Genomic DNA, 10,506 nt, shown 5'->3' with positions numbered 1-10,506 from the left:
TGCTCCTAGATGCCATCCAGGTCGTCCCGCCATGCTCAACAGTCCGTTCCCTTCCCCTCTGGTCGGACAGTTCATCCCCAGTGAAGGGCAGCACTGGAAGGACGCAGACTCGGAGGAGCCTCTCCTGCCCTGGGAACCTGAGTGCCGGTGACTTAGCTGCAGCGCCCCACGAGGCCGGGAGGTGGCTCAGCAGGTGAGGGTGATTCCCACACAGGCAGGAGGCTGAGCCTGAATCCCAGGCACCCACATAAAAGCCAAGAATGGCCACGCGTGCCTGTGCTCCAGCGTTGGAGAGCAGATCCTGGGGGACCGCTGGCCCATCAACCTGGCCAGCATGGCGGGTTTCAAGTTCAGACAGAGACATGATACAAGCGAATAAGGCAGAGGGTGACAGAACAGGATGCCTGATATCCTCCGAAGGAATAGGCACATGCGTGTGAGTGCACACACACATGCACACACATACACCACACACACACACACAGACATGCACACATACACACCACATACACACCCATGCACACATACACACCACATACACATGAACATACCATATATATACACATATGTACTACACATACCACATACCACACACAAACATATACATATACACACATATATACTATACATACCACACACCACACACATGCACACAAACACACCACATATACACACATATATACTACATAGACCACATACCACACCACACACACACACACGCATACATAAACATATCACATATACACACATATATACTACACATACCACATACCACACACACACCATACCATATACACATCACATATATATATATATAAAACACACATATCACATTCACGTATTACACATACACCACACACACACTACACACACATCATACACACATACCTCACATATATACCACATCACATATACACATATACTACACACACACACACACATGAAAATAATGTTCTGCAGCAATAGAAGACAAAATGTGAATGAACGTTTGTCCAGACACAGGAATCTGAGGGACCAAAATAACTGTTCTTTGGCATTTTCTGCATAATCAAAACTTAAAATCTCAGGCAAAGGGTTCTGCATATCCAAAGGCCCTGAGACCGGGTAAAACACGGCCTCTGTACTCTAAGAACAGTGGACAATAAACAAGGTGGTTTGGCAGAATTAAGTGAGACTTGATCCCATAGCCACAGCAGGCAACACCCTTACCCCACGTTCTAGAGGCCCCGGCCCCTGGCCCCGGCCCCTGCCGGCCCCTGCCGGCCCCTGCCGGCCCATGGCTTTCCCAAGCACTCCTGGTCTGCCTTGTAACCACCCAGTGCCCACCCAGTTCAGACCCTGCCTCTCCTGAGCATGACAAGCCACTGCCTCCTTTTTCTGAAGGCTACTTTTTTCTAAAGAGGTGTTCGGAGCCACCAGGTTCCAGTGGGCCGATGCCCCAGGGCACACACACAAAGGCCCAATTGTCTGGTGCCCAGCGCTGGACCAGCAGAGCAGGATTCTGCCCGATTCAACAGCCCCACATCAAAGACATGACGTCAAAGCTCCGGCAACCACTGAGACACAGGCCAGCCCTGGTGCCAAGGGCTCCCCGGAGGCTAATCCCACCCTGGAAGGTAAGAAGAGAGTGGAAGCAGCAAACCAGCAGGAGCTAGGGGGCGCTGCTGTGCCAGGGGCCTCGACAGCATAATTGCCTGCACTGAGCTACTATGTGAGCATAACAGAGAAGCGGTAATCAGAGCGTGCCAAGGTCCCACAGCCTTACACGCAGCCAGCACCTTGGTTTCCCATCTTGCTGCTACCAGGATAGAACACAGCCACCCAACAGTCCCAGAGTGACCAATAGAAACACCACAAAAAGCCTCCCCCTCCAAAGCCCCACCACTTAGGAGCTGGAGTCTGAGCTGACAATGGCTTTCTTGACCTTGAATTTGTGGATTGCCAAGAGACATGTCTGACTTGTGTTACATAGTCAGTCAACAACCCTTTACTGTGGCACAGAGTCCAGAGAGCAGCTTGCATATCCAAGCTGATGGGGAAAGAAACACAAGGAGAAGCAGGGCTGTGGGGAACAGAGCTCCCCTGTCAGCTCTAGGTGGGAGAGGAGTCCCTCCAAAGGCCCAGTGACTCTGAAGAGTTTGCTGTCTCAGTCTACTTTCCGTGACTGTAACAGCATGCACAAGACTGAGCCCATCACAGAAAACAGAGAATTCGGCTCAAGGTTCTGCAGGGCCCACATCCTGGAAGGGCCTTCTCCATACATGACAGTGTGGCAGAAACACAGAGTAGCACCCAGGAACTGATTACAGTGTAATTCTGGAACCCGGGTATAATTAACTTTTTCAAACCTTACTTTTAATGATGGTTCTTAAACACTTTAACTTCTCCTGTAGCCCACTACCCACCAGGAGTGGAAAAGAAAGGACATGGGGGAAGTGGGCCTGTTTAGAAAGGTTCTTTGGAGCAACTCCCATCTGTGTTGTCTGGAAATCAGCAGTTCAGTTCACAGGTCAGCAGGCAGCTCGATCCACTCACCAACACCTCAGTATACACCAGCAGTCCAGCTCGGTAGGGTCGGTGACACGACCTAGCAGAGACAGCCAGGCCTCAGCCTCACCTTGAGTGAGCAGGAGGAGCCAGCGGGAGCACCAGAAGTTCTCAGCTGTGCCTCTCTCAGGGAAGTGAAGATCAGCAGACTCGAGGCCCACAAGCATTGCACAGCTAGCTCTATAAGCAAGTCTAGCTCTGTCTCCGTCACTCCACCAAGTCCTATTTATATCCTCCAAACATCACGTGTCCTCCACGTGCTTTGCCACAGCATGTTCATCCAATCAGCCCGAGTCCAAGGAAGCAGCAACAAACTGCAGCACACCACCAGAAGTTTTTTGGTGTGTTTCCCTCTGTGGAGTCCGGACAAATGCATCTCAACTGTGCAATGTAAGGCGGACCAATACGTGCGTGTTGTTAGCAAAGAATCCTTCATCACGTGTCCTTTCACGTGCTTGATTTAGCAGGACATCCTCTCTCCTGTGTCTGCTTCAGCAAAATATTCCTTCATGAGTCTGCCCCAGCAAAACACCATCCAACTGACTTTCCAAAGAAAGCTTCTACTTCACCCAGGCTAAGTTCATCCTCCTTCTCCCCCACAAAATCCTCTCTAAGAATAACAATATGTGTCCATTAAGGGGACCTCAGCCCCTGGGCCCTAACCACCTCTTAAAGGTCCCAGCTGTTCTCTTCCCAGCTGTCCCCTTTCCAGATGTTCTCTTTCCACCTGTCCTCTTCCCAGCTGTTCTCTTCCTAGCTGCTCTCTTCCTGCCTGTTCTCTTCCTGCCTGTTCTCTTCCCACCTGTTCTCTTCCTGCCTGTTCTCTTCCCACCTGTTCTCTTCCCAGCTGTCCTCTTCCCAGCTGTTCTCTTCCCACCTGTTCTCTTCCAACCTGTTCTCTTCCCACCTGTTCTCTTCCCACCTGTTCTCTTCCCAGCTGTTCTCTTCCCACCTGTTCTCTTCCGCCTTTTCTCTTCCTGCCTGTTCTCTTCCCAGCTGTTCTCTTCCCACCTGTTCTCTTCCTGCCTGTTCTCTTCCCACCTGTCCTCTTCCCGCCTGTTCTCTTCCCGCCTGTTCTCTTCCTGCCTGTTCTCTTCCCAGCTGTCCTCTTCCCAGCTGTTCTCTTCCCAGCTGTTCTCTTCTGCCTTTTCTCTTCCTGCCTGTTCTCTTCTGCCTTTTCTCTTCCCGCCTATTCTCTTCCCAGCTGTTCTCTTTCCGTCTGTTCTCTTCCCACCTGTCCTCTTCCCAGCTGTTCTCTTCCACATTTTCTCTTTCCACCTGTTCTCTTCCCAGCTGTTCTTTTCCCAGCTCTTCTCTTCCTGCCTGTTCTCTTCCCAGCTGTTCTCTTCCCAGCTGTTCTCTTCTACATTTTCTCTTCCCACTTGTTCCCTTCCCAGCTGTTCTTTTCCCAGCTCTTCTCTTCCTGCCTGTTCTCTTCCCAGCTGTTCTCTTCCCAGCTGTCCTCTTCCCAGCTGTTCTCTTCCCAGCTGTCCTCTTCCCAGCTGTCCTCTTCCCGCCTGTTCTCTTCCCAGCTGTCCTCTTCCCGCCTGTTCTCTTCCTGCCTGTTCTCTTCCCGCCTGTTCTCTTCCCGCCTGTTCTCTTCCACATTTTCTCTTCCCACCTATTCCCTTCCCAGCTGTTCTTTTCCCAGCTCTTCTCTTCCTGCCTGTTCTCTTCCCACCTGTTCTCTTCCACATTTTCTCTTCCCACCTATTCCCTTCCCAGCTGTTCTTTTCCCAGCTCTTCTCTTCCTGCCTGTTCTCTTCCCACCTGTTCTCTTCCCAGCTGTCCTCTTCCCAGCTGTTCTCTTCCCAGCTGTCCTCTTCCCAGCTATCCTCTTCCCGCCTGTTCTCTTCCTGCCTGTCCTCTTCCCGCCTGTTCTCTTCCCGCCTGTCCTCTTCCCTCCTGTCCTCTTCCCTCCTGTTCTCTTCCCACCTGTCCTCTTCCCGCCTTTTCTCTTCCCGCCTGTTCTCTTCCCGCCTGTTCTCTTCCCAGCTGTTCTCTTCCCAGCTGTCCTCTTCGCAGCTGTTCTCTTCCCACCTTTTCTCTTCCCACCTGTTCTCTTCCGCCTTTTCTCTTCCCGCCTGTTCTCTTCCTGCCTGTTCTCTTCCCACCTGTTCTCTTCCCGCCTGTTCTCTTCCTGCCTTTTCTCTTCCCAGCTGTTCTCTTCCCACCTGTTCTCTTCCTGCCTGTTCTCTTCCCGCCTGTTCTCTTCCTGCCTTTTCTCTTTCCAGCTGTTCTCTTCCTGCCTGTTCTCTTCCCACCTGTTCTCTTCACACCTGTTCTCTTCCGCCTTTTCTCTTCCTGCCTGTTCTCTTCCCACCTGTTCTCTTCTGCCTTTTCTCTTCCCACCTGTTCTCTTCCGCCTTTTCTCTTCCCGCCTGTTCTCTTCCGCCTGTTCTCTTCCCGCCTGTTCTCTTCCCAGCTGTTCTCTTCCCAGCTGTCCTCTTCCCACCTGTTCTCTTCCCAGCTGTCCTCTTCCCACCTGTTCTCTTCCCAGCTGTCCTCTTCCCACCTGTTCTCTTCCCAGCTGTTCTCTTCCCACCTGTTCTCTTCCCACATGTTCTCTTCCCACCTGTTCTGCTTCTCTTCTATATTATTTTTATATTTTGAGAGTCTTGTTACACAGTTCAGGCTGGCCTTAAACTAACATTTTCCCAGCTTGTCTTCCTCAATGATGAGATTATAAAAGCACCCCTGACTGGTGGGTGTTTCCATCACTTAATACTATAACAATGACATTTAAATCTCAGCATGAGCCAGGCACAGAAGCACACACCTAAACTCCTAGCTCTTGGGAAGTAGAGACAGGAGGATCAGATGTATTCAAGGTCATCACTGACTATACAGCCATTTTGACGTCAACCTGGGTTATATGAGACCCTGTCTCAAAAAATAAAAAAATAAAAAAATAAAAAACATACACACACAAAAACAGAAATCCTAAATTTTAGCAGGAAACATTTGATCCTTAGCATTTTTAAACAATAAGTGGGATAGAAAAGGAAGACCGAGGACTGTCCCCAGGTCTTGGTTCTCATGTCTAGAAGAACAGAGTAGTCGCTTAATGAAGGAAAAGGTTGAGAGGGGGCACTGGGGAAATCTGAGATGTCATGGTTACTGAGGAGAACAGGGGCATGTCAGGAGGGCAGACCTACAGGTTAGTGGGTCACCACGGAAGCTATGTTGTCATGGGAACGTGACTTTGCTTCTTTGAGTGTGCAGACTCCAGTCCACGAGGGCAGCGTTTGGTGTCACTGACCTGTGAGGGTCTCCAGTCAGCAAGAGAACATTCTGCTCCCTCCATCTTGCTGCTTCCTCTAGACCTGGCTGTGAGGGCACAGTCCTTCTAGCAGGTTCCATTGAGGCCTGGCACCAGACTGCAGTGACAGGGAAGCTGCGCTGTGTGGGATCCTGAAAACAAACAAACAAATAAACAAACAAACACCACTGCCTTCAGAGGGAGACAGAGCGGCTAAGACCTTGGAAGGGAGAAAGAGGCAGCCCTTCCTGCTGATGTCACCTCTTTCTGGCCTGAATCGTTGAGCTGAAGCTCCTCCTGCCACAGCCTTAGCCCCAGGGAAGCTGAGATCCCCTTCCCAGCGGAGTTCTGGGTGCCTGGAACGAGCAGGTTCCCTTTTTCCTTCATCACCCTTGTAAAAGCTTTCATTCCGTCTACCTTGGTTTCCTGCCTGCCTGCCTGAGAGTTGGTTCAACTGATCCACAGTGTGTGTTGCAAGAATGAGGGACTGAGTCCAATCCTCAAAAACTCATGTTTGGTGGGCACAACCATCCGTAATGAGATCTGACGCCCTCTTCTGGTGTGTCTGAAGACAGCTACAGTGTACTTACAATAATAAATAAATCTTTTTTAAAAAGAGAGATGAATAAACAAAAGACTGGATGCCTCTGTTCCTCCAGGTACAGAACATGGGTTTAGAATCACCTGGAAGACACACTCTGGGAGTCTTCCGTGCCAATGGGAGTGTCTCCAGAGAGGAGTAACTAAGGAGTCTCTAAGGTGGAGTTCTGTAAAAGGGGACAGAAGAAAGGAGGGAAGGAGGGAGGGAGGGAGGGAGGGAGGGAGGGAGGGAGGGAGGGAGGGAGGGAGGGAGAGAAGAGGGCGAGCGGAGGCCCAGCATTCATCTTTCTCCGCCCTCATCATCAAGATGTGCGGCGTCCAGTTGCAAGCTCCCACTGCCGTGATCTCAGCGTGCGTTCCCAGCTATGAACGATGCTACTTTCCCACCCTTGGAGCTGGAACCCTTTCTCCCATGTGCTGTGTGTGTTCCATATTCAGACACAGTGACTAGAAAGGGACCTTCAGTGCTGGCCAGGGCCACCCTCCTCCACACAGCCTTTGGAAATGGACTCCTACTGTTGGAACAAAAAGCAGGATCCATCAGCAAAGGATTCTGAGAGCTCCTGGGTGGGTAGGCGGCTATCGAGGACAACTGCAGAGATTCACCAGGGAGGATTCAAAGCCATTCTAGGTGGGTAGTGGGAGCAACAGTGTTCCCTGGAGACTTGTCACATCCAGGGCATTGGGCAGAACACATTTATGGAACTTTCCTGCTTCTTCAAGTGGTGACAAATGAAGACAGTGGAGACAGGTGACAGCTATGCCCAGAAATCAGCTGTAAAACCAGGGTTTTACAGAACAGCAGAGCCGATAGAATGGATGGACAGATGGATGGGTGGATGATTGATGGATGGATGGAAGGATGGATAGGTGGGTGGATGGATGGATGGATGGATGGGTGGGTGGGTAGATGGATGGATGGATGAGCTGGTGGATGGATGGATAGGTAGGTAGGTAGGTAGATGGATGGACAGGTGGGCGGATAGTTGAACTGGTGGATGGATGAATAGATAGGTGGATGGATGGATGGGTGGGTGGATGAATGGATGGATAGATGGATGGATGGATGAGCTGGTGGATGGATGGATGGATGGATGGATGGATGGATGGATTGATGGATGGATAGTTAGGTATGTAGATGGATGGATAGGTGGGTAGATGGTTGAACTGGTAGATGGATGGATAGATAGGTGAATGGATGGATGGGTGGGAGGATGAATGGATGGATGACCTGGTGGGTGGATGGATGGATGGATGGATGGATGGATGGATGGATGGATGGATGGATTGATGGATGGATAGTTAGGTATGTAGATGGATGGATAGGTGGGTAGATGGTTGAACTGGTAGATGGATGGATAGATAGGTGAATGGATGGATGGGTGGGTGGATGAATGGATGGATGACCTGGTGGATGGATGGATGGATGAATGGATGGATGGATGGATAGATGAGCTGGCAAATGATGGATGTATGAAAGGTAGGTGGTGGATGAATGAATAACAATACATAGGTAGGTAAATGGATGGGATGAATGAGTAGTTGGGATAAATGTGTAGGTGGGAATGAATGGGTGATTAGACAGAAAGGCAGATAGACCATTAGGCAGACAAGTAAACAGATCATTGTAAGGAATGGACTCACATGACTGATGTGGTAAAATCACCAGGGCCAATCAGCAAGCCTGAAATCCAGGCAGGAGCTGAGGCTGCCAGAACCCTATCCTCTCTGGGAAACCTGAGTTTTGCTCTTGAAGTCTTCAACCAATCAAACGAGGCCCACTCTCCTTATAGAGGGGAACTCCCCTTCCTTAAAGTCAGCTGATAGCAGATCTGCAGGGCACTGTCAAAGTCGCAGTGACACCTAGGTTGTGTCATCAAGCAATGCGTCCTCATAGCCTCGCACCCTGATTCCCCCTCATCACAAGTCCTTTGCAATCTCCCCCCCCCTCCCATACTCCCATCATTAACCAGAATTAGCCGGAAAGCTTGCCTTGCAGCAGCCATGTTGGAGACAGAATAGAATGAACCAGAAAGAGCTGAAGATGGACCCTACGATCTGTGCTAGGCAAGCTCTCTTGGCTGATCTTGAACTTGTCATCCTCCTGCCTCAGCCTCCCAGATAGCTGGGATTATAGGCCATACCACCTTTCCAGGATTCAGAAGGAGTAACACTCTCAGGAACCAGAAAAGAGACACGGATTTGCCCAATTAGACTCTCAAGACCCTGGAAACAAAGCCCCACTCCCCAGTCAGGCTGCCCTGTCTCTGGGCGCTTATCTTTTTCAGCTCCGTGAATTCCGTGGGAACCCGCTGTCTCTCTTCAACATATTTCTGCAATCTGTATTGTAAATCTGCTTCATTTGAAATTCACAGCTAATGACCTAGCCCTCGCGTGCAGGAAACGGAGTGAGGTTCCGGCTTTTAGAGGCCAGGAGTCTACTAGCCAGAACATGACAAGCATTACAAAGTATAGGCCTGCTCTAAAAGCACTTAAGACACGGTCTCTGTCAGAAATTTCCAGAATATCTTCAAATAACATCATTTATCTGCCAAGAGGCCAGGGGTGGGCAGGCAGGGAGGACGGCAGTGGGCAAAGGATAAATGAGTATTTGATCAAATCCATACGTTCAGCTCCCTGGAGAAAGGAGTAAGTATTTACTAACCCTTCTCCTCACCCCATCCAGGTTTGTGTCGATGCCTGTGTGCACACAGGAACGCCTATGAGGTGGGAAGCTATAGCCGAACACAGCTGTGAACCACACCAGGCAGCATGACCCTGTCCACCAGTCCCCATGGGTGACGCAGAGACTCTACCTTAATCGGACTCAATGACCCAAGAGGTAATTCGATAAAGCCAGCATCCCTGTTTTAGGGTTGGCCCATTTAACTGAAACCCAAAGCCGGCTCTGGGGTAAATTGGACCAGGGAGGAATCGATCAGCCTCATCCACACTTTCTCAGTTTCAATGGAGTCAGGGTTTAACCCGGTTAATTTTTTGTTAAACACATTACCCAGGTACTCTCCTCTTACCAGCCCAATGATTTTGTGTCGTGCCTGAAGGATTGTAATTGGGATCCAGGGCGAAGCCCTCAGCGCAGGGTGATTGAGTACGGCTGCTGCAGCCCGCGCAGCCACCGCCTGACTCTGTGCAGGACCGGACGCAGCACACCCTTCCCGGTCTCCTGTCAGGATCGATCGCTGAAGACGCAGAGGAAGAACACGAGGAAAAAGCACCCCTGGCAAAAAAAGGAACTCGGGGTCTTTGGACACGGAGTCTGGGACCCTCCCCAAGCCCAGAGACTGTGAGGGACTCTTCTATCAGAAGCTCAGGGCGTCCTAGCTCAGTCAAGGGTGGTCAGCGCACGCACAGCACGCTCATCTCGAGGGTGTGTCCTCCTAACTATTGCACAGAGAACATTGTCCAGCCTTCCATTATGGTCTCCTCCTGACATCGGGCCTCGGGACACACCCAGTGATCCCTCCAAGCCCCCTTCCTGCTCCGCTGTGCCCACACACACTCAGGCTTCTGTCTGCCCAACAGTCACCAGGCATGTCTGCTCTCCTCACCTACTGGACAGGTGTGGTTCCTCCAGGCTCACAGACAAGTGAGGATGGAACCTAGAGACTAGAGGCTTACCGACAGGAAGTGCCTGTTTGGGGCGTGTCCTGAAAGTCAAGCAAATTATTTCCTAAATATCTATTTATTATTTGGAGGAGGACCTTGGGAAGTGGTTGAGCGGTGAAGGTCTGGCCCCATAGATCTGTGGATTGCTGGGCTGTAGAGCGGGTTTGTTGTACAGTCGAGTCCTCCCTGGCCTGTCACGTGATGCCCTCTGCTGTATGTAATGCAGAAGGAAAGCCCTCAGCAGACGCCAAGCAGATGCCAGTGCCACGTTCCTGGGCTTCCCAGCCTCAGAGCCAGGAGCTGCTCTTTAAAAGCCCCAGTGATAGCAACAAAAAACAGACGATCTCCCTGGGAGTGTTAACCGCAGTCATGACAGGAGGCCTGGCCGGGGCTGTGGGCATGGGGAGGTGCTGGGACCAGGGACACCGCTGAGGAGAGAAAATTGGCACAAACATCCTCAACACAGGTTG

The sequence above is a fragment of the Apodemus sylvaticus genome, chromosome 3 (assembly GCF_947179515.1).
Source record: "Apodemus sylvaticus chromosome 3, mApoSyl1.1, whole genome shotgun sequence".
Lineage (NCBI taxonomy): Eukaryota > Metazoa > Chordata > Mammalia > Rodentia > Muridae > Apodemus > Apodemus sylvaticus.
This window is presented reverse-complemented; position numbering follows the sequence as displayed.